Raw genomic sequence first — 18,313 nt, 5'->3', positions numbered from 1 at the left:
TGAGGGAAAAGGCTAGAAAAGGGGGCAGTATTCAAATCTGGGACAGACTGGAGTTGGTGCTGTGAGAAGATGGAGCAGATTTTGAGTTGGATAAAGAATTGGTTCATGCTCGTGGACAGTAATGGTAGTGGTTTTGCATAGGCATCGCTCGCCAGTGTAAAACCACTGGTATCTTTACTGTTCCCCACCATTTTCATCAGATCTGAATATGGCATCAAGGGAACTCTGCATAATTACCGATAATAGAGAGATATGTGCAGGTATAAGAGCCTTAACTGAGTCACATACAATAAGGGGAATGTGCCTGCATCTTCAGTATAGGTTAATATAGTGGCATACACTTGGATAAGGATAACACCAAGAACATGTACAGCCTTCAGATCTGCATTCAAGGGTGTTTCATGGGATTGGAACTTGGATGTTGCAGTGTATGAATCTTTGAAGATTCAGCATCAGTTCTTTAAGGTTATAACAAGAGAATACAATTGTAGGGTGTCTTGCTAGCACAATTAAATACAAAACAAGAAATACATTCCTGTCTCTATGCAAGCCACTGGTTGGGCCTCATCTGGAATATTATATTGAGTTTTAATCCATTTACATGGTGGATAATATTGAGACACTGGAAAAATACTCAAAGGAGGGTACTTGATTAGTGTCTAGTTTAAAGACTCTCAGTTAGCACAATGGACATAGCCAACTGGGGCTTTTAATTCTAGAAAGAAAGTTTATAATATTAAAGGTTTATTCAGGTGGAAAGGCTGTTCAACTTAGATAGGGAAGAGCTGGAGACTCAAGGAAAAGTTATGTAAGCAGAGTATTAGTTAGATATTCAAATAGAGTCACTAATCTGTGGAACACATAAGGAACCGGTTGATATATTGAATAATTATTTCAGGATTAGCAGTGGAGGAAGAGATCAGCATTTTGGAAAGAATATTGAAACTGGAACAGATGGACTCATCAAAATGGATGTAAGCAGATTAACAGTAATGAAAATAATGGCACAAGAAAGTGACAAGTCCCCAGGATCAGGTGGTTTCCATCCCAGGCTTTTAAAGGAAGTAGGTGAGAACATTTCAAATATCTGAATTATATCTGCCAGAGTACTCTTGATTCAGGAACCATTGTCACTCCATGATCTAAGAAAGGTGACAGAGAGAAACTGTGAATTCTCGATCAGTCAGCCTGGTGCCTGCTCTTGGGAAATTACTGGAGTCTATAATTAATGGCGGGGTGACCGAATGCCATAACGTTTTTCAGCTGATCAGAAAGATCCAGCATGGATTTGTACTGATGGATCATGCCTGATAAATCTGAAGTAGTGGATAAGGAAATGTCTATGGATATTATTTATATGAGATTCTGGAAGGCAGTTGATAAACAGTCTCACAAGAGGCTGTTAGCTAAAGTTGAATTGAGAAATTGATGGCAATTTATTGACCTGGAAATTGGCAGAGTGGCAGGAGATCAAAAGTAGGAAAAATGGGCAGGTATTCTAACTGACCGGATGTGACTAGTTGTGTCCTCAAAGACCTACGTTGGGGTCTCATCTGTTTACTGTATTTATTAATGACTTGGATTTTGAGATAGAAAGCCACCTAACTAAGTTTACCAATTACACAAAGATAGGCAGCATTTTCAAAGATATATTGATAGATTAAATGACTGGGCAAAAGCCTAGCAAATAGATTTCAATATATGCAAATATGAGGTCATTAACTTTGGACCCAAAAAGAAAATAGTGAAAAACTAGAAACAGTGAAGAACCAGAGATTTGAGAGTCCAGGTAACTAGATCATTAAAGTACCATATATAGATACAGAAACCAGATCAAAAAGCTAATGGAATGCTGGACTTTATATCTACTGGATTAGAATACAAGGGAGTAGAAGTCATGCTACATTACAGAAAGTCCTGGTTAGACCACATCCGCAATATTGTGAGCAGTTCTAGGCAGTACACCTTGGGAAGGTTACATTGTATTGGGAGGAAAGTGCAGTGTAGTTTACCAGAACGATAACTGAAACTTTTAAGGGTTAAGCTACAGACTTGGGTTGTATTTCCTAAACTTTGAAGGGTTAAGGAATTATTTGATCAGGTTTTTGTGATATTAAGGTGGACTGATTGGGAGATAGTGGTGTTTTACAGTTCACTCAAGGAATCTGAGTTGCTGAGCTAAAAATGCACTTCTATTCAAATAAGAATCAACTGTCAATTAGACTTTTATCAAGGCAATTAACCTTGACAGTACACTGTCCACACCATAAAATGTTTGGTGTGGGCAGCTAGATAGGAGCAGGTAGCCTGATTTTAAAAACTAAATTCTTCAAATGGGGTGTGAAGGGGAGTTTGCTCATTCGGGGGTTGGCCATTGCTGATAGCAGCGTGACCCCGCTAAGAATGAACACCTCCTTTCTTCTTATCTGTCTGCAACCTTAAATCTACCCCTTACCGTCACCCTGCCCCTCTCCTTGATCTACCCAAACCCTCCCTGCCCAAGACCCTGGACTTACTGGCTCCAGGGATCCATTAGCCTTCTTTCTTCTTCTCCAACAGTCCTGGCAGCTGCCCCCCACCACCCTGCTATCAGCAAAGGGCAGCTCCAAATGATCAAACCCCACTTTGTACCCACCCTTTGAAGAACTGTTTTTAGAAATGAGACTACTTGCTCCGCCAAATGTTTTATCGTGTGGACAGTGTGCTATCAGGGTTAATTTGCTTGCTAACCAGCCTAATGGATCCTTGATTACTTCTTTGAATATAGTGGGCAAGCTGCCAATTTTGGCATCAGCTTACCCCGCTATATTATGGGAGTGAGCTCAGGAATGGGTGGGAAGGTGCTGAGCTGGGCACCTGCCCTATTTTATGTGCACTGCCCTGCCCAAAAGACACCAATGGGGGCATGTAAAAAATAACCCAAAGAGTGGCAGCAGTTTGGAATTCTTCTGAAAATGGCAATTGATGCTCAATCATTAGTAATTTCCATTTGATTTTTTTAGATTTTTGTTGACTAGAGAAGGTATTAAGGGAATTGGGGTGAAATCAAGTATGTGGAGTTAGGTTGTGGATCAGCCATTTTACCATTAAATGACGAAACTGGCTCAAGGGGCTAAATGGCCTGCTCCCAATCTTATGTTTTATCATGTTCAGTGAGTAGGGATTCATTGCAAGTATTAAAAGAAAAAGAACAAAGAAAATTACAGCACAGGAACAGGCCCTTCGGCCCTCCAAGCCCGCACCAACCATGCTGCCCATGTGAACTAAAACTCCCTCTCAAAAGAGCAATCTCCTGAGTGGAATGAACACAGTTGCATGTAGTAAGCAGATGTCAAGGTCACCCATGGTTGTACAGGGCAGGCTCAGTGGGCCAGTGGCCTTTTTCAATAAGAGGGGAAAATTGTGTTCAGTAAAAAAGAGGAAACTAAGCTACTTGGATACAGCGCTAATAATGGAGATGAGGACTCCCTTAAGGAAAAAGGAGAAAGTGGAACTATTTGGATGTTTTCTGCTGGTCATCCATGACTGGATCTCATCGAGAAGAATCTGTTAGACTGGTGCTTAAAGTGAAATCGTGAATTCAACCTGACCCATCAAAAACCAATCTGCTTATATATTCCTAAAACTCAGCAAGTTGCAGCTTTTATTTTTCTTGCCTTAAATGGATTTAAGTCCGGCTCTCGAAAGTTGGTCCAGTGACAATTTTTGCTTTCCTACACATTTCAGTTATTTCCCACCCATTCTTTTCATCCCCTCATGACACAAATCAATCCCTGACATGGTGTGCCACTGTCTCTTTTGTATATTGATCAAACACTGTGTATCAGCTGATGAAGTACCTAACTTTGATAGTATATCACTATTAGCCAGGTCACTATGTAACTTACTGTACCTCAGTCACGCTTATGAACCCTTACCCTCCCTCTCCATTATGTATAGAAAAATAAATTTGCTCTTCCACCTCAGCTGTGGTAGCTGACTCTTGGCAAGCATGCTGTTCATGGACTGACCCTCTGTGATGTGCTAACTCATTCCTCAAATACTGATCTACACAATAAATCATTTATTTTACACATAACGCTGCTTGAAATAAAGGTATGAATGCAGACATATCTCCACCCCTCTCATCCCCTTCAACCTGAGCATCAAAAATTGTTTATGAACCTGCTGTTTTGGAGAAACCTCAGGAGGCTTTCACAAACAATCATATTTATTAGTCCAAGCAATTCCGCTCCCCCTCCCGCCCCCCGTTTTCTCCTCCTCTCTTGAAGGCATAGATTCTTGCTAGGGAACATTTTCCTTGACAATGACAGCCTTTAGGTGCCTCGCCCAGTAGCTGTCAAGAGTGCTCTAAACCACAGGCAGCTTAAAGCATGTAACCGCTGCTCCATTGAGCTGACTTAATAAGACAAGTTATGGTTTAACCTGGAATGACCTGGTCAAATGCCTCAATACAACCTTGAACAGAGCATTTACTCACTGAGTTACCAGGGCATCTGATTGAGGTGACCATTAAAACTTGACACGTAAAGTGCTGCAAATATGGTAATTTATTATAATTGAATTTGTACTGTTACACAACTCATGAGATTCTTTAAATGTAATACAATGTAATATAATAAAATTCTCCACTTTCACATGTAGATGTATAATATTCTTATCGTTTTGTGTTGTCAGTCAAATCTAGTATTGTGGCAGTAAATCTGAAGGCATCTCTCAAACCCTTAGTATAGCATTGACAATCTTGGCCTTCCTTTCAGAAAAAAAACAATAAGTTTTCAGAAACAATTTGGTAAGATCCATAAGTGTAGACTACAAGAACTGGTAAAAGCCAAGTGGGTTAAACAACCTCAGCATTAACTACCTCCCAGTCATACATCTGGGGTGTTGGAGTTTGCAGCTGCTCAACACAAGAGCACGTCTTCAAATACAGTGCATGAGAAAAGATATCCAAAACATGCTTGACTTGCACAAAGATAGTGAAAGGTAACGAGGAGGTGGAACCGAATGAAGTTGTTAAAACATTCCAGTTGTCTGCAAATTCTGAGATGAACAGAGTTTAGCCGTTGAGATGCAGAGGATGCAACTTCTGTTTAAGATCATAAGATCACAGCCCAGTACAGATGAGGAAGGTCATTTGGTCTATCATAGCTCATCTATTGGGAAGTAAATCATAATGCTTTCCTCATTACGACATTCATCTCTTTCTTAAACGATGCTGAGACTTTCTTGCCCCCAACCCACACTCTACCCACAAGCCCATTGCATATATTGACCTCTTTGTACAAAGAACACCCGAGATCAGTTCTAAATTTTCCTTTGTCCAGTAGGAACCTTGTCCTACTGTTGCAATTTAACTTTAAGTAGTGCTTTGGACTTATTTGTTCTGTGCTGTTAAAGGTCATGTACTTCTACTATATATTTATTTTATGTCCCCTCTCAGTTACCTTTCAAGATTGACGAGCACACATTTTACCACTTTTTGCTCATAATGTCCACAGAGAAGCTGACTGGATACCTCACGACTAGGTTATCAGTCCAAGTGGAGATCCCTACAGATTAATTCTATACCACTCAATTTTGAACTAAAACAATGAAGAGAAACAGAAATAAGAAAGGATGTATTATTAGGCCCAAGAAATGTTAGCATTTTGTTATGAGAGCCTGTTTCTTATGAATTGGAATTTTAATTTCATAGATATTTTCTACCCAGAGTTTAACTATTGAAGATTCTGCTATAGATAAAGCCTTTACCTTTCCCTCACCCACCTCTTAAAGGGTCACAATAAGACTATTGCATGGAGCTTAAATTAATAACAGTATGAGATGTTTTTTCATGTATTGCAATGGTTGATTGATGAATCCATTCTATTTCAAATTCATGAGATTCATATTTTTAGCAGTTGCTTGTTTCCAGTGATCCTGGTCTCCAAGTGCTTGTGTCCTTTTGAAATCTGGAGGAAGAAGGAGAATATGAAATCAGGCCTGAATGGACACATGGCACTTTTGAAAAATTGTCTCCATTTCCACTTCATACCAGTATCGATCCAGAAAATGCACTTTGAAATGGAAAGAATTGTTGCTGTAAATGGTTATATCAGGGAGAAGAACATTCAATAGAGTGATGTAGGACACTAGAAAGTCATCTTTGTCATGGTACCAAGTCTGTCGACTGCACCTGCACCCAGCCAACCCAACCAACCCCGTTAGAGATACTAATGAATAAACTTAAAACTTAAACTTAAGGATCAAGCAGAACTGAGGTTCAATTTTTTTTTAACTAGTCTGCCAAGTTGCAGTAATGTTGTGGACAGTGCGATTTATTGATTATATTCATTGCTGCAGCATACATTTTAAAAATCTACTAGTGATCTACCTTGTAGCCCTTCTTTGTGCTGTCTCCAGCACTGGAAAGGGTCATTCCTCATTGGTGATCAGAGCATATTCAAGATGTGTTCTGACCACAACATTGTACAGGTTAAATAAAAATTACTCACATTTATATAATGCAACATGAAGAACAACTGGAGCAAGTCATAAAGACATGGAGGGCAAAGCCATAGGGGAATTTAAGCCCAAAGTTGAAAATTTTAAGTTAGAGATGTTGGGGGACAGGGATATTGGGCTAATGGGAAAGATTACAGATACCAGTGTTTTGGGCAGAATGAATTTAGACATGGTTTTGAATGAGGTACTGCCGGTTGATCACTGGAATAGTAGGGGGCCTTGTGACACAATGGGAGCACCCCTATCGCTGGACCAGAAGCTCGGGATTTGAATCCAATGCCAGGACTTGTTGGCCACAGAAGGAGCATTCAACACCATTCAATGGGCTGATAATCAACTCGGATATTTTTGAGGGTTTAAGCAGCAGATGAGGTGGGATAGTGCAATGGTGGGTGAAATGGAATTAGGCAGCCTTAGTGAGCAAGAAGAAACAGAATCTCACAATGTAAGATTACAACCTGGTTCAACCCAAGACAGTGCATTGGTTCTGGTCTTTCCGAGTCTTAGCTGGAGGAAGTTACACCAAAGTCAAGCCTTGGTATCAGATACATGTCATAGATGCAGCGGAGGAGGCAAGTGAGGCAATGAAGAGTTGGAGCAGAACATAATCGATGTATATTGGTGGCTGACCTGATGTCTGGAGATGATGTTGCTCTGAATCTGTCTTGGATGCTTGGATACATAACTAATGCACCTCAATATCAAACTAAATTACAAACCCCTGGCCACATCGAGAATACTATATCCTGTTTTACTCCACTTGTAAGGTGGGAGATACCATGGAAAATTATAGACTTTGTAAGGATATTACAGAGATGTTTAAAATTATGAAGATAAGATGAAAAAACTTGCATTCATAAAGTACCTATCGCAACATTAGGACCTCCCAAAGCACTTCACAACCAATGAAGTATCTTTGAGTTGTAGTCAATATTTCAACGTAGGAACAAAAGGTTCTGATGGAAGGTCGTCAACCCGAAATGTTGTGTGTCTGTCTCAGCATATCATACCTGACCTGCAGAGTATTTCTAGTACTTTCTGTTTTTACTTTTAATATGGTGAAGTGTGGCAGTCAATTTGCAAGGTCTCACATAGGTTAATGGTTAGAAAATGTATTTTATTAATATTGATTGAGGGGTATTACTCAATACATTTACTTTTTCAAGTATGTATGTTTATCGTGTTCTCAATCTCAATTTCAAGTCTATTTGCAGCATTAAGCTTTCCTACTCTATTTTTTTAAGAACTCTCTTTACTACTGCAAAAGAATTCAAATTATGAGGCAAAAAATATCAGTACAATATTTCCTAGGCTTCTCTTCGCATCCACCCCATTCCCTTTTTTTGTATACTCCATCCATTCTGAATCAGAAGATCATGGGTTCAAGCCCCACTCCACAGCACAATACCTAGACTGGCATTACAGCGCAATACTGAGAGAATGCTGCACTGTCAAAGATGCTATCTTTCAGATCATAGAATCCTTACGGTACAGAAGGAGGCCATTCGGCCCATCGAGTCTGTACTGACCACAATCCCACCCAGGCCCTATTCCCGCAACCCCACGCATTTACCCTGTTAATTAGGGGAATTAGGGAATATGGGGAGCAGGCGGGTAAGTGGAACTGATTCGCTTCAGATCAGCCATGATCTTGTTGAATGGTGGGGCAGGCTCGAAGGGCCAGATGGCCTACTCCTGCTCCTATTTCTTATGTTCTTATGTTCTTAATCCCCCCTGACACTAAGGGGCAATTTAGCATGGCCAATCAACCTAACCCACACATCTATGGACTGTAGGAGGAAACCGGAGCACCCGGACGAAGCCCACACAGACACAGGGAAAAACGTACAAACGCTGCATAGACAGTGACCCAAGGCTGAAATTGAACCTGGGACCCTGGCTCTGTAAGGCAATAGTGCTAACCACTGTGTGCCACCGTACTGCCCCTAAACTTCAGTCTCTCCTCACTATTTAAATCTGAAGTCCAGTCTCTCCTCACTGTTTAACTCTGAACTCGTCTTTCCTCACTGTTTAATTCTGAACTCCAGTCTCTCCTCACCGTTTAACTCTGAACTCCAGTCTCTCCTCACCGTTTAACTCTGAACTCCAGTCTCTCCTCACTGTTTAAGTCTGAAGTCCAGTCTCTCCTCACTGTTTAACTCTGAAGTCCAGTCTCTCCTCACTGTTTAACTCTGAACTCCAGTCTCTCCTCACTGTTTAACTCTGAAGTCCAGTCTCTCCTCACTGTTTAAGTCTGAAGTCCAGCCTCTCCTCACTGTTTAAGAATGAAGTCCAGTCTCTCCTCACTGTTTAACTCTGAAGTCCAGTCTTTCCTCACTGTTTAAGTCTGAAGTCCAGTCTCTCCTCACTGTTTAACTCTGAACTCCAGTCTCTCCTCACTGTTTAAATCTGAACTCCAGTCTCTCCTCACCGTTTAACTCTGAACTCCAGTCTCTCCTCACTGTTTAAGTCTGAAGTCCAGTCTCTCCTCACTGTTTAACTCTGAAGTCCAGTCTCTCCTCACTGTTTAACTCTGAACTCCAGTCTCTCCTCACTGTTTAACTCTGAAGTCCAGTCTCTCCTCACTGTTTAAGTCTGAAGTCCAGCCTCTCCTCACTGTTTAAGAATGAAGTCCAGTCTCTCCTCACTGTTTAACTCTGAAGTCCAGTCTTTCCTCACTGTTTAAGTCTGAAGTCCAGTCTCTCCTCACTGTTTAACTCTGAACTCCAGTCTCTCCTCACTGTTTAAATCTGAACTCCAGTCTCTCCTCACTGTTTAACTCTGAAGTCCAGTCTCTCCTCACTGTTTAACTCTGAACTCCAGTCTCTCCTCACTGTTTAAGTCTGAAGTCCAGTCTCTCCTCACTGTTTAAGAATGAAGTCCAGTCTCTCCTCACTGTTTAACTCTGAAGTCCAGTCTTTCCTCACTGTTTAAGTCTGAAGTCCAGTCTCTCCTCACTGTTTAACTCTGAACTCCAGTCTCTCCTCACTGTTTAAATCTGAACTCCAGTCTCTCCTCACTGTTTAAATCTGAATTCCAGTCTCTCCTCACTGTTTAAATCTGAACTCCATTCTCTCCTCACTGTTTAAATCTGAACTCCAGTCTCTCCTCACTGTTTAAATCTGAATTCCAGTCTCTCCTCACTGTTTAATTCTGAACTCCAGCCTCACCTCACTGTTTAATTCTGAACTCCAGACTCTCCTCACTGTTTAATTCTGAACTCCAGTCTCTCCTCACTGTTTAATTCTGAACTCCAGTCTCTCCTCACTGTTTAATTCTGAACTCCAGTCTCTCCTCACTGTTTAATTCTGAACTCCAGTCTTTCCTCACTGTTAAATCTGCATTCCACTTCTGATGAGACATTTATCCCAGGCTGCATCTGCTCTTTCAGGTTGATTTAAACAATCCTGTGCTATTATTTGAAACAGAGCAGGGGAAATATCCACAATGTCCAGGTCAACATTTATCTCTCAACCACTAGAAACAGACTGCCTGGTTATTTCCTCATTGCTGTTTGTGGGACTTCGCTGAGTGCATATTGGTTGCTCATGTTCTCCTTAGAGTCACAGTAACTATTCTTCAAAGAGTATTTAATTATCTGTAAAGTACTCTGGGGCATCCTGAAGATATAAAAGGCACTATTAAAATGCAAGTCTTTCTTCCTTTATGTTTCTACATGGTCCAGTGTTTGTCCATTGAAGCTGTCTCATTTCTCTTCCTGCAGGATATATTTGACTTTCTGTTTGGAAATGTTCTCAGTGCAGTACAAAACCATGATAAAAATTGTCACGTCTCCAAAACACGGCTCACCAGTAGTAACAGAAAATGTGGTGGAGAATCTACACAGCTGATGTAGAAAATGTGGCATGTGGTTCAGCAATCATGGACATGCTAACTCAGTTACACTACACATCAACATTGAAATAGCATTAAATTAAACCACAAAAGATGCTAACAATTAAAATGGTTCTAGGGCCTGACTGTCCCAAATTACAGGAAGTGGTCACATGCATGACCACTTGTGCACATTATTGGCACTCAACCTGATCTTCCCTCTGCCTTCACTGGGACAAGAAGAAAAGCTTTTTGCTCTATAAGAAGTCCAGATTCATTTAAAATACATTATTAGATCTAATCTGGAGTCCATTACCTTAACCTGTTAAAATTTGTAGACTTTTAAAAGACTTTAAGAGAACTCCTCCCAGCTGGCAATAACTTTCATCAAGGATTTCTATGAGTAAGAAGTGGTAACCTGGAAACTTCCTCGACATGTTCCCTTGACTAGGGGAAGGGAAAGAGGGAAATGAACAGAGGACTCAATCTCTAGTTTAGCACATGGTACTGCATATTCCAAAACAGTGATTTTAAATATAGACTAGCTCAATTTTTTGAGTTGCTTCCTATGAGCACACTTGCTATCACAGCATGCCTTGTACTAACATCATTGGAAATTGTTGGTATAAAATATCATCAATTATATTGGTTGAAACCCAAGATTATCAATGGCTATCGGTAAAGGTCACTGTCACTGCCTTTAATGATTATTGGTTGAGACTCAATATTATCAATGGTTATCAAGAGAGATCCAAATTAGCATTTGGCCATCTATGGCCATCGGTCGACCATTAGTATCTTCTGTTATTTATGGTGTCAACCTAATGGCAAAATTCTCAATAGCTATCAAAAATACAGAGAGAAATTCTGGATCATTCATGAGACTGAGACATATATTTGTTTGATTGTAATTATCACTTTTCTTTGATCTACTTGCTTCATATATTTGCTGCCCCTTTTTCCCAGTCTTCACAAGTTATTTGCCTCCAAATAAATACATCCTGTACAATTTAAGTAGAGTATGAACATGTAATTAGAAATACAGGGTTAACAATGGGACTGCAAGGAATTACTGGAAGCCTTTATAGTCCACAGGAAAGCTCCGATAATTTCAGTTTCAATGTTGTGGTATTCAGTGTTTTACCATTTTAGACACCTTAGCCTTGAATCCTAAGCTTGAGACATCCAAAGACCATAATATTGTGTTTTAACTTTGGATTAGAATACATTTTTTGATTAAAAGAATAGTTCCTGAAATATATGTTTTCTAATAAGCCATTGTATGTAAATTGCTTTTTTATTTGCTGTGCGTTCAACCATTGGCCCACCCTGTTTGGTAAACAAACGAATAGGCTGACATGCAGAAGCTACCTGCGAGAAGATTCCAGGTGTTTATGTCATAGTTATAATAACCGTTGGCTTCAGCAGATCTTCTCCCATCTGGAAAAATAACACCACAGTTAATCTAGATTTTAGTACTGAGTCATCATCCTCTTTATGGGATCTCTCGCCATTACAGAATTTCTCAGGCTCATGTCTCAGGTGCCTATATCATAAAGTAAAATAGAGGTAACATTGCTGACAGGTGAACGTAGATCTCAATTCAGGGAAATGAACAGTTTTCCATTTTGGTCAGGTACAAAATCTATTTGAGCAGAATAAAGCACCTTTCATACTACCCTATGGACAATCGGCAAAATTATGGCTGCACACTCTCTTGCCAAGTGATCTTGAGTGGAATGTAGCCAGATTATCCAACAATCTCCCATCATGGTGTCAATGGTCAGATGCATCTTGGGCTAGAAACAGACTAAATCACCTTAATTTTCTGCCAGAACTCATTATCCAGCTTTATAGTTGAAGATGACCATTTGGACAAGGATAGGAGAGCAGCTGACACCCATATGATAAAAGTTTATTTATTAGTGTCATAAGTAGGCTTACATTAACACTGCAATTAAGTTACTGTGAAAATTCTCTAGTTGCCACACTCCGGCACCTGTTTGGATACACTGAGGGAGAATTTAGCATGGCCAATGCACCCAACCAGCACGTCTTTCGGACTGTGGGAGAAAACCAGAGCATCCAGAATAAACCCTCGCAGATATGGGGAGAACGTGCAGACTCCACACAGAGAGTGACCCAAGTTGGGAATCGAACCCAGGCCCCTGATGCTGTGAGGCAGCAGTGCTAACCACTGTGCCACCATGCCGCCCATTCTCCAGTATGAATTACTGCCCCCAATAGCAGAAGGAAGAAAATTGTACAGCATGTTTTTTTTCCCTGGGAGAAATATCCATTTTTTTCTATTTAACTATAGCCTTGTTTACCCACAGCAAATCAGAATATATCTGATACTATGTGACGTGAATAGGTTTTTATTGGAACTTCGTAGCAGTGTAGAATTTCGGTCTTTTTTAAACAAAAATAATCCTCCGTCTTGTTAAATTAGCTCATCTCAACTGGAGCAGCAATTGAGGTGCTACAATTGAGCTCGGGAGGTAAAAATTCAGCCAGCATTTCCACTCCTAATGACTGCAGCAACCTGTTCTGGAAAATGCCCAAGAAGGGCGGCACGGTAGCACAGTGGTTAGCACTGCTGCTTCACAGCTCCAGGGTCCCGGGTTCGATTCCCGGCTCGGGTCACTGTCTGCGTGGAGTTTGCACATTCTCCTCGTGTCTGCGTGGGTTTCCTCCGGGTGCTCCGGTTTCCTCCCACAGTCCAAAGATGTGCGGGTTAGGTTGATTGGCCAGGTTAAAAATTGTCCCTTAGAGTCCTGGGATGCGTAGGTTAGAGGGATTAGCGGGTAAAATATGTGGGGGTAGGGCCTGGGTGGGATTGTGGTCGGTGCAGACTCGATGGGCCGAATGGCCTCCTTCTGCACTGTAGGGTTTCTATGTTTCTATGGGCACTGACTGCCTGCGCAGGAAGGGTCAGTTCCTTCAGTAGAAGAAAAGAAGCCAGGAGAGAAAATTGAAAAAATAAAAGAATGACTTCCTTAACGTGTGAGAAGAAACAACATTGCTCCTCTCGGAACATGTCTGTGTCAATAGATAAATGCAATATCCAAGAAAGGGCTGAGTCCCTCCTAACAATTTCAAAGCACCCTCTGGGCCTGAATATAAAATTCACAGAGAGGCCTGGCATTGATACTGTGACACTCTGATCAATTACGGTAATAACATTATTCAACCACACTGACACTCAGGATTACATTACCTTCCCTTATTCTGCTAAGCCAACAATGAATATTATCTCCTTTGGACAATAATTGATATAATGTCTCAGCAGTAATAGGTAATGTTTAAACTAACGCTGGGAGTTTTCATAGCAGTGCCACTGGGATCATTTCTTGTCAGGAAAGTGTAACTTAATTGTTCAAACACCACTGAAACTTACTCATACAGGAGAAGGCTGTGGTCAGTTCTGGTTTGCCTTGCTTAGTTTGACCAGAAGACTTAGGACATGATTAGGAAAACCATCCATGATTACAGGAACTGATTGCAATATATCATTTAACTGATGTTTCTCGCTTTACTTTCTCCCTTTATACTCTCACCTCTGCAGAACAGCTTTGACCTTTCTTCCAGATATCTCATTCTAACCATGCAATTTAGAATTCAATGAATGTTAACAGATTTTACTTACACCGTCCTTTCAGGTACAGCATGGACTGTGGACCCCAACTTTTTGGAATAACCCTGCTCTAGGGGCGAGAAGAAACATAATTTTGAAAAGAATAAACACATATCGCAACAAGGTGCTGAAAGAATTAAGAGTTTGTTTCAGAACTTTACCTTGGGAGTGCAGCAGGATTCCACCACGATAAAGATTATTAAGAAAGCACAAATGCAGATTACTGTCATCTTAACTTTCTACAGAGAAAGAATTGGAAAGAAATAAGATGAGATCGTCTCTGCGGATTGTTAGATGCATTGTTACGTGTTGTAGAAATTGTAGTGAAGAAAATAACAATTCATAGAATCCCTACAGTGCAGAAGGAGGCCATTCAGCCCATCGGGCCCGCACCAACAACAATCCCACCCAGGCCCTATCCCCGTAACCCCATGTATTTATCTTGCTAATCCCTCTGATACTAACAGTCAATTTATCGTGGCCAATCAACCTAACCCACACATCTTTGGACTGTAGGAGGAAACCAGAGCACCCAGAAGAACCCACGCAGACACGGGACGACTCCACATAGACAGTGACCCAAGCTGGGAATTGAACCTGGGTCCCTAGCGCTGTGAGGTAGCAGTGCTAACCACTGTGCCACCGTGCCGCCAAAATGGCAAAATGCCAGAAATGCACAACAGGTTAAACAGTATCAGAGAGAGAAGATTATGTTAACGTTTTGGATTGCTGGAAACTGCTCACCTCTGGTTTCCTGCAGTGTTTTTTCTCCCACCTGTGATTGATGCTGTGGTTTATTTCTAACAAGGCAAACAGTCCTCTGATACCCATCGAAAGTGACCACTTTTCACATGTGAGCTATGCAATATATGTCAGTTTGTGGATCTGATAGTGGGGAAGTTATCCAGCTGTACCTGGCTCTCTCCTCACCTCGTATCCATACACGTCATATATCTTCCGGAAAAGATCATTGCTACAATCTGGAGCAGATTTCCCTGCGGCACCGAGGCCAATCATCATGCTTCAATAGCTTAACAGCAAAATACTGAGGATGCAGGAAATCTGAACTAAAACTCAGTTCTGAAGATTTATAGCAGACTTGAAATGCTGACTCTGTTTCTCTCTCTACTGATGTTGCCAGACCTGCTGAGTTTTTCCTGCACTCTCTGTTCTTATTTATGTTTCTGTAGCTGCCCCAGTTCACGTTAACTAACACAGGCTTGGATTAAAGAATCCAAAAGAGAAAATGCTGGAAAATCTCAGCAAGTCCAGCAACATCTGTAAGGAGAGAAAAAAGCTGATGTTTCGAGTCCAGACAACCCTTTGTCAAAGCTTTGAGACCTGTTGAGATTTTCCAGCATTTTCTCTTTTGGTTTCAGATTCCAGCATCCACAGTAATTTGCTTATATCTTGGGTTAAAGAATATCCAGAAAGTTCAATATTATACAGCATAAATGGAAATATGCCAAAAAGGGATGAAAATATAAAGTAATAAATAGCTCATAGAAGCTAAACTCTGAACTTGAATTAAAATTAAGCTTTTATGATTTCCAGATAGCATGCTGTCACACTGCACGTGCATAGTTCAAAAGCATGACCTCCATCTCTTGATTTGCAGCTAAGCTAGCTGATACCAATCATAAAATTGCTTTACACTGGTGCAGAAACTGTGCTGCACAGTTGTCCTACAGAAATCACAGCAGCTTCCCCCACAGCCGCAGCGAACCCATTCACTGTTGCTTTCAGCAGCACTTGCACCAGAGTCTGCAAACTTCCTCTTTTGGGAATAAAAACGGATGGTTTGTGAGTTTTGTCACAATTGCGCATGCACACCCCGTGTTGCTGCTCTTTCACATATTGTGCAATTCACTTGCAAATGAAAAGAGTGCATTTGAAAAAATATTGCTATCTTATTGCATATCTCTCAGAGCGAGCTTAAAGTAGTTAACACACCACCGATTACTTTGCAATATATCAGCTGTTATGAAGTGACCATTTTGTACACCATACGATCCCATTAACAGCAAGGTGGCTCAGTGGCTAGCACTGCTGCCTTACAGCACCAGGGACCCAGGTTCAATTACCTGGCTGGTTAGGTGCATTGGTCATGCTAAATTCTCCCTCAGTGTATCTGAACAGGCGCCAGAGTGTGGCCACAAGGAGATTTTCACAGTAACTCCATTGCAGTGCAGTGTTAATGTAAGCCCATTTGCGACACTAATAAATAAACTTTAAAATAAAAGTTTTATATTACACCATCCTGTTTCAGCTTTTCATTGCTAAAATTGACAGCACGTTCTGTAGAGATCTTGCACATCCTGGCGTCAGCTCATGTACGTTTACACCTGATATCACATAACTCGCATTTGGAACAGTAATATATGTCCTGATGTCAACGCAAATTTATGTTGATGCCGTTAAGTTGGATGCCCTCCATAGCAAAAGAGATGATGACTGAGAGTCAGATTGGAAGTTTTTTAAATTGCTTTTAAAAAGTGCCTAGTTGCCTCAAAGGTCTAAACACAGTGACATTTTTTAATGAATGCTGCCCTGAAGCAAACCTAGCAACAAAGCATCCCAGAAATTGAGTAGGATGATTGAATTTGAACTTTCTCATAACATTTAAGAAGTATTTAGACATGCACTTGTGATGCCAAGGCTGTGGGCCAAGTGTTGGCAAATGGGATTAGAATATTGGGTGCTTTGTCTTTGACCTGTGGCACAAACGCGATGGGCCGAGGGGATTTTTCCTCTATGTTGGAGAAGAGCTGTCCCTGCTGTTATTTGACAGTTATATTGAGATTTCTAAGGCTCGTGTTTGACATCCCAGCCTACAGACATCTCACCCCTTTTCACGACAGAGCTTCAGAAATACTGCATCAACTTTAACAAACAGTTCCTGGAGTCATCTTAGATCAGTAACCTTCGCGTTCACAGACATTGAGTGAATGTAATCGTACCTTTAAATTAAACTTAACCCGCCCTCCTGCCTTATTCTATTTCTTTATCAAACAGTTAATATTCAAAATAAATCTCTTATTTCTTACCATCATACTAATCGCGTTAATCGCTCTTTTTTTAGCAGCGCCCCTTTACAAGTTGTCAATTTCTCCCTCTAGAAACAGTGCGATTCATGCACTTTCCTCTCTCTCACACACACACACATCGCCTGTTGCAGTCTTCAGTGCCGTTTGATCGCAGAGCGCTGGCAAGGTTCCTGATGCCACAGGTATCCCTGTCTCTCCAGCAGGCGAGGGGACTCCCTTCCATATAAACCATCTCAACTCCAGTGCAAGGACGTCATCGCTCAACCTCACACAGCAGACAGAGCCAGTGCAAAGAGGTTAATTCGATTTAGCTGGAGTCGGCCACACATCTTGGAAGAGGCAAGTGAGACGTGATCCTGTTAGCGTTTTATTTACGTTCGGGCACATGGGTTGATAGATGAGAAAGCTCAGAGACCCATGGATAGTGGGTACACCTGCAGAAGGTGCGGTTGAAAAATCTCGATTTGAATGAAATTATATAGATGAGTACACCGAATTAAGCAATTGGACAGTACAACCTGAAATAAACTTTTAAAAAGAGCCACAATGATCGATCCGAGCAGATACACACTTTCAGTAATTAGATTTGACAATCCTACACATTTGATGATAGCAGTTGGTAGATTTATCGATCTTTGTAGTAGACTGCATTAGAATATTAGATTGACAGAACAGATCAAAAAATGACATTAAATATACCGCTGAAGTATGCCATTACAGAGAAATCGCCCATCAATTGCAGTCCATATTAGATTAGTTAATACACACACCGATTTGATTAAAAGCACAATGTCATGTTCCGAATAAGGTTATGCCAATAGATATACAGATTCGATGGCACAGATATCTATTGATCTATCAAAATGGTTACCTCAGTTGACAAGCTTTGATAGAAATTAATTGACCATTTTGTAGATAAAAATAGGCCCTATCTATAGATTGCTCCTAAACTGCATGTTTTTGAAATATGGGTCAAATATGAAGAAGATATAAAGGGACTCAGGAAGACTGGGATTAAATTTTGAAATAACTTGCAGTTGTAAGGGGCATTTCAGGATATCAGGATTTCGCAAAGCACTTTAGAACTAAGAATATTTGAAGTCCAGTCACTTTTAATATGGGAAACTCAGCTGCCAATTTGATGCAGCAGAACCCCACAAACAGCAATATTTAATATTATTAGCGAAATTAATGTTGAACAAGGCATCAGGAGATTTCCCTGCTATTCTTCAAATAATGGCATCAGCTCATTTAATACACTGCAAGAACACATGCCCAGCCTCCAACC

At 40.8% G+C, this 18,313-nt stretch overlaps 1 long non-coding RNA gene across 1 annotated transcript; it reads right to left on the bottom strand.

The window, feature by feature from the left end:
- Positions 1-4,533: 4,533 nt before the first annotated feature.
- On the bottom strand, positions 4,534-17,315 carry LOC144498839 (uncharacterized). The gene is made up of 5 exons (XR_013498761.1): positions 17,026-17,315; positions 14,140-14,217; positions 13,991-14,048; positions 11,713-11,781; positions 4,534-5,954 (listed from the first exon to the last, which is right to left on the bottom strand). It is a non-coding gene; the product is annotated as an uncharacterized LOC144498839 (long non-coding RNA).
- Between the last annotated feature and the right edge of the window lie 998 nt (positions 17,316-18,313).

The sequence above is a fragment of the Mustelus asterias genome, chromosome 9 (assembly GCF_964213995.1).
Source record: "Mustelus asterias chromosome 9, sMusAst1.hap1.1, whole genome shotgun sequence".
Lineage (NCBI taxonomy): Eukaryota > Metazoa > Chordata > Chondrichthyes > Carcharhiniformes > Triakidae > Mustelus > Mustelus asterias.
The sequence above is the reverse complement of the archived record's forward strand: the minus strand, read 5'-3'. Positions and strand labels throughout refer to the sequence as shown.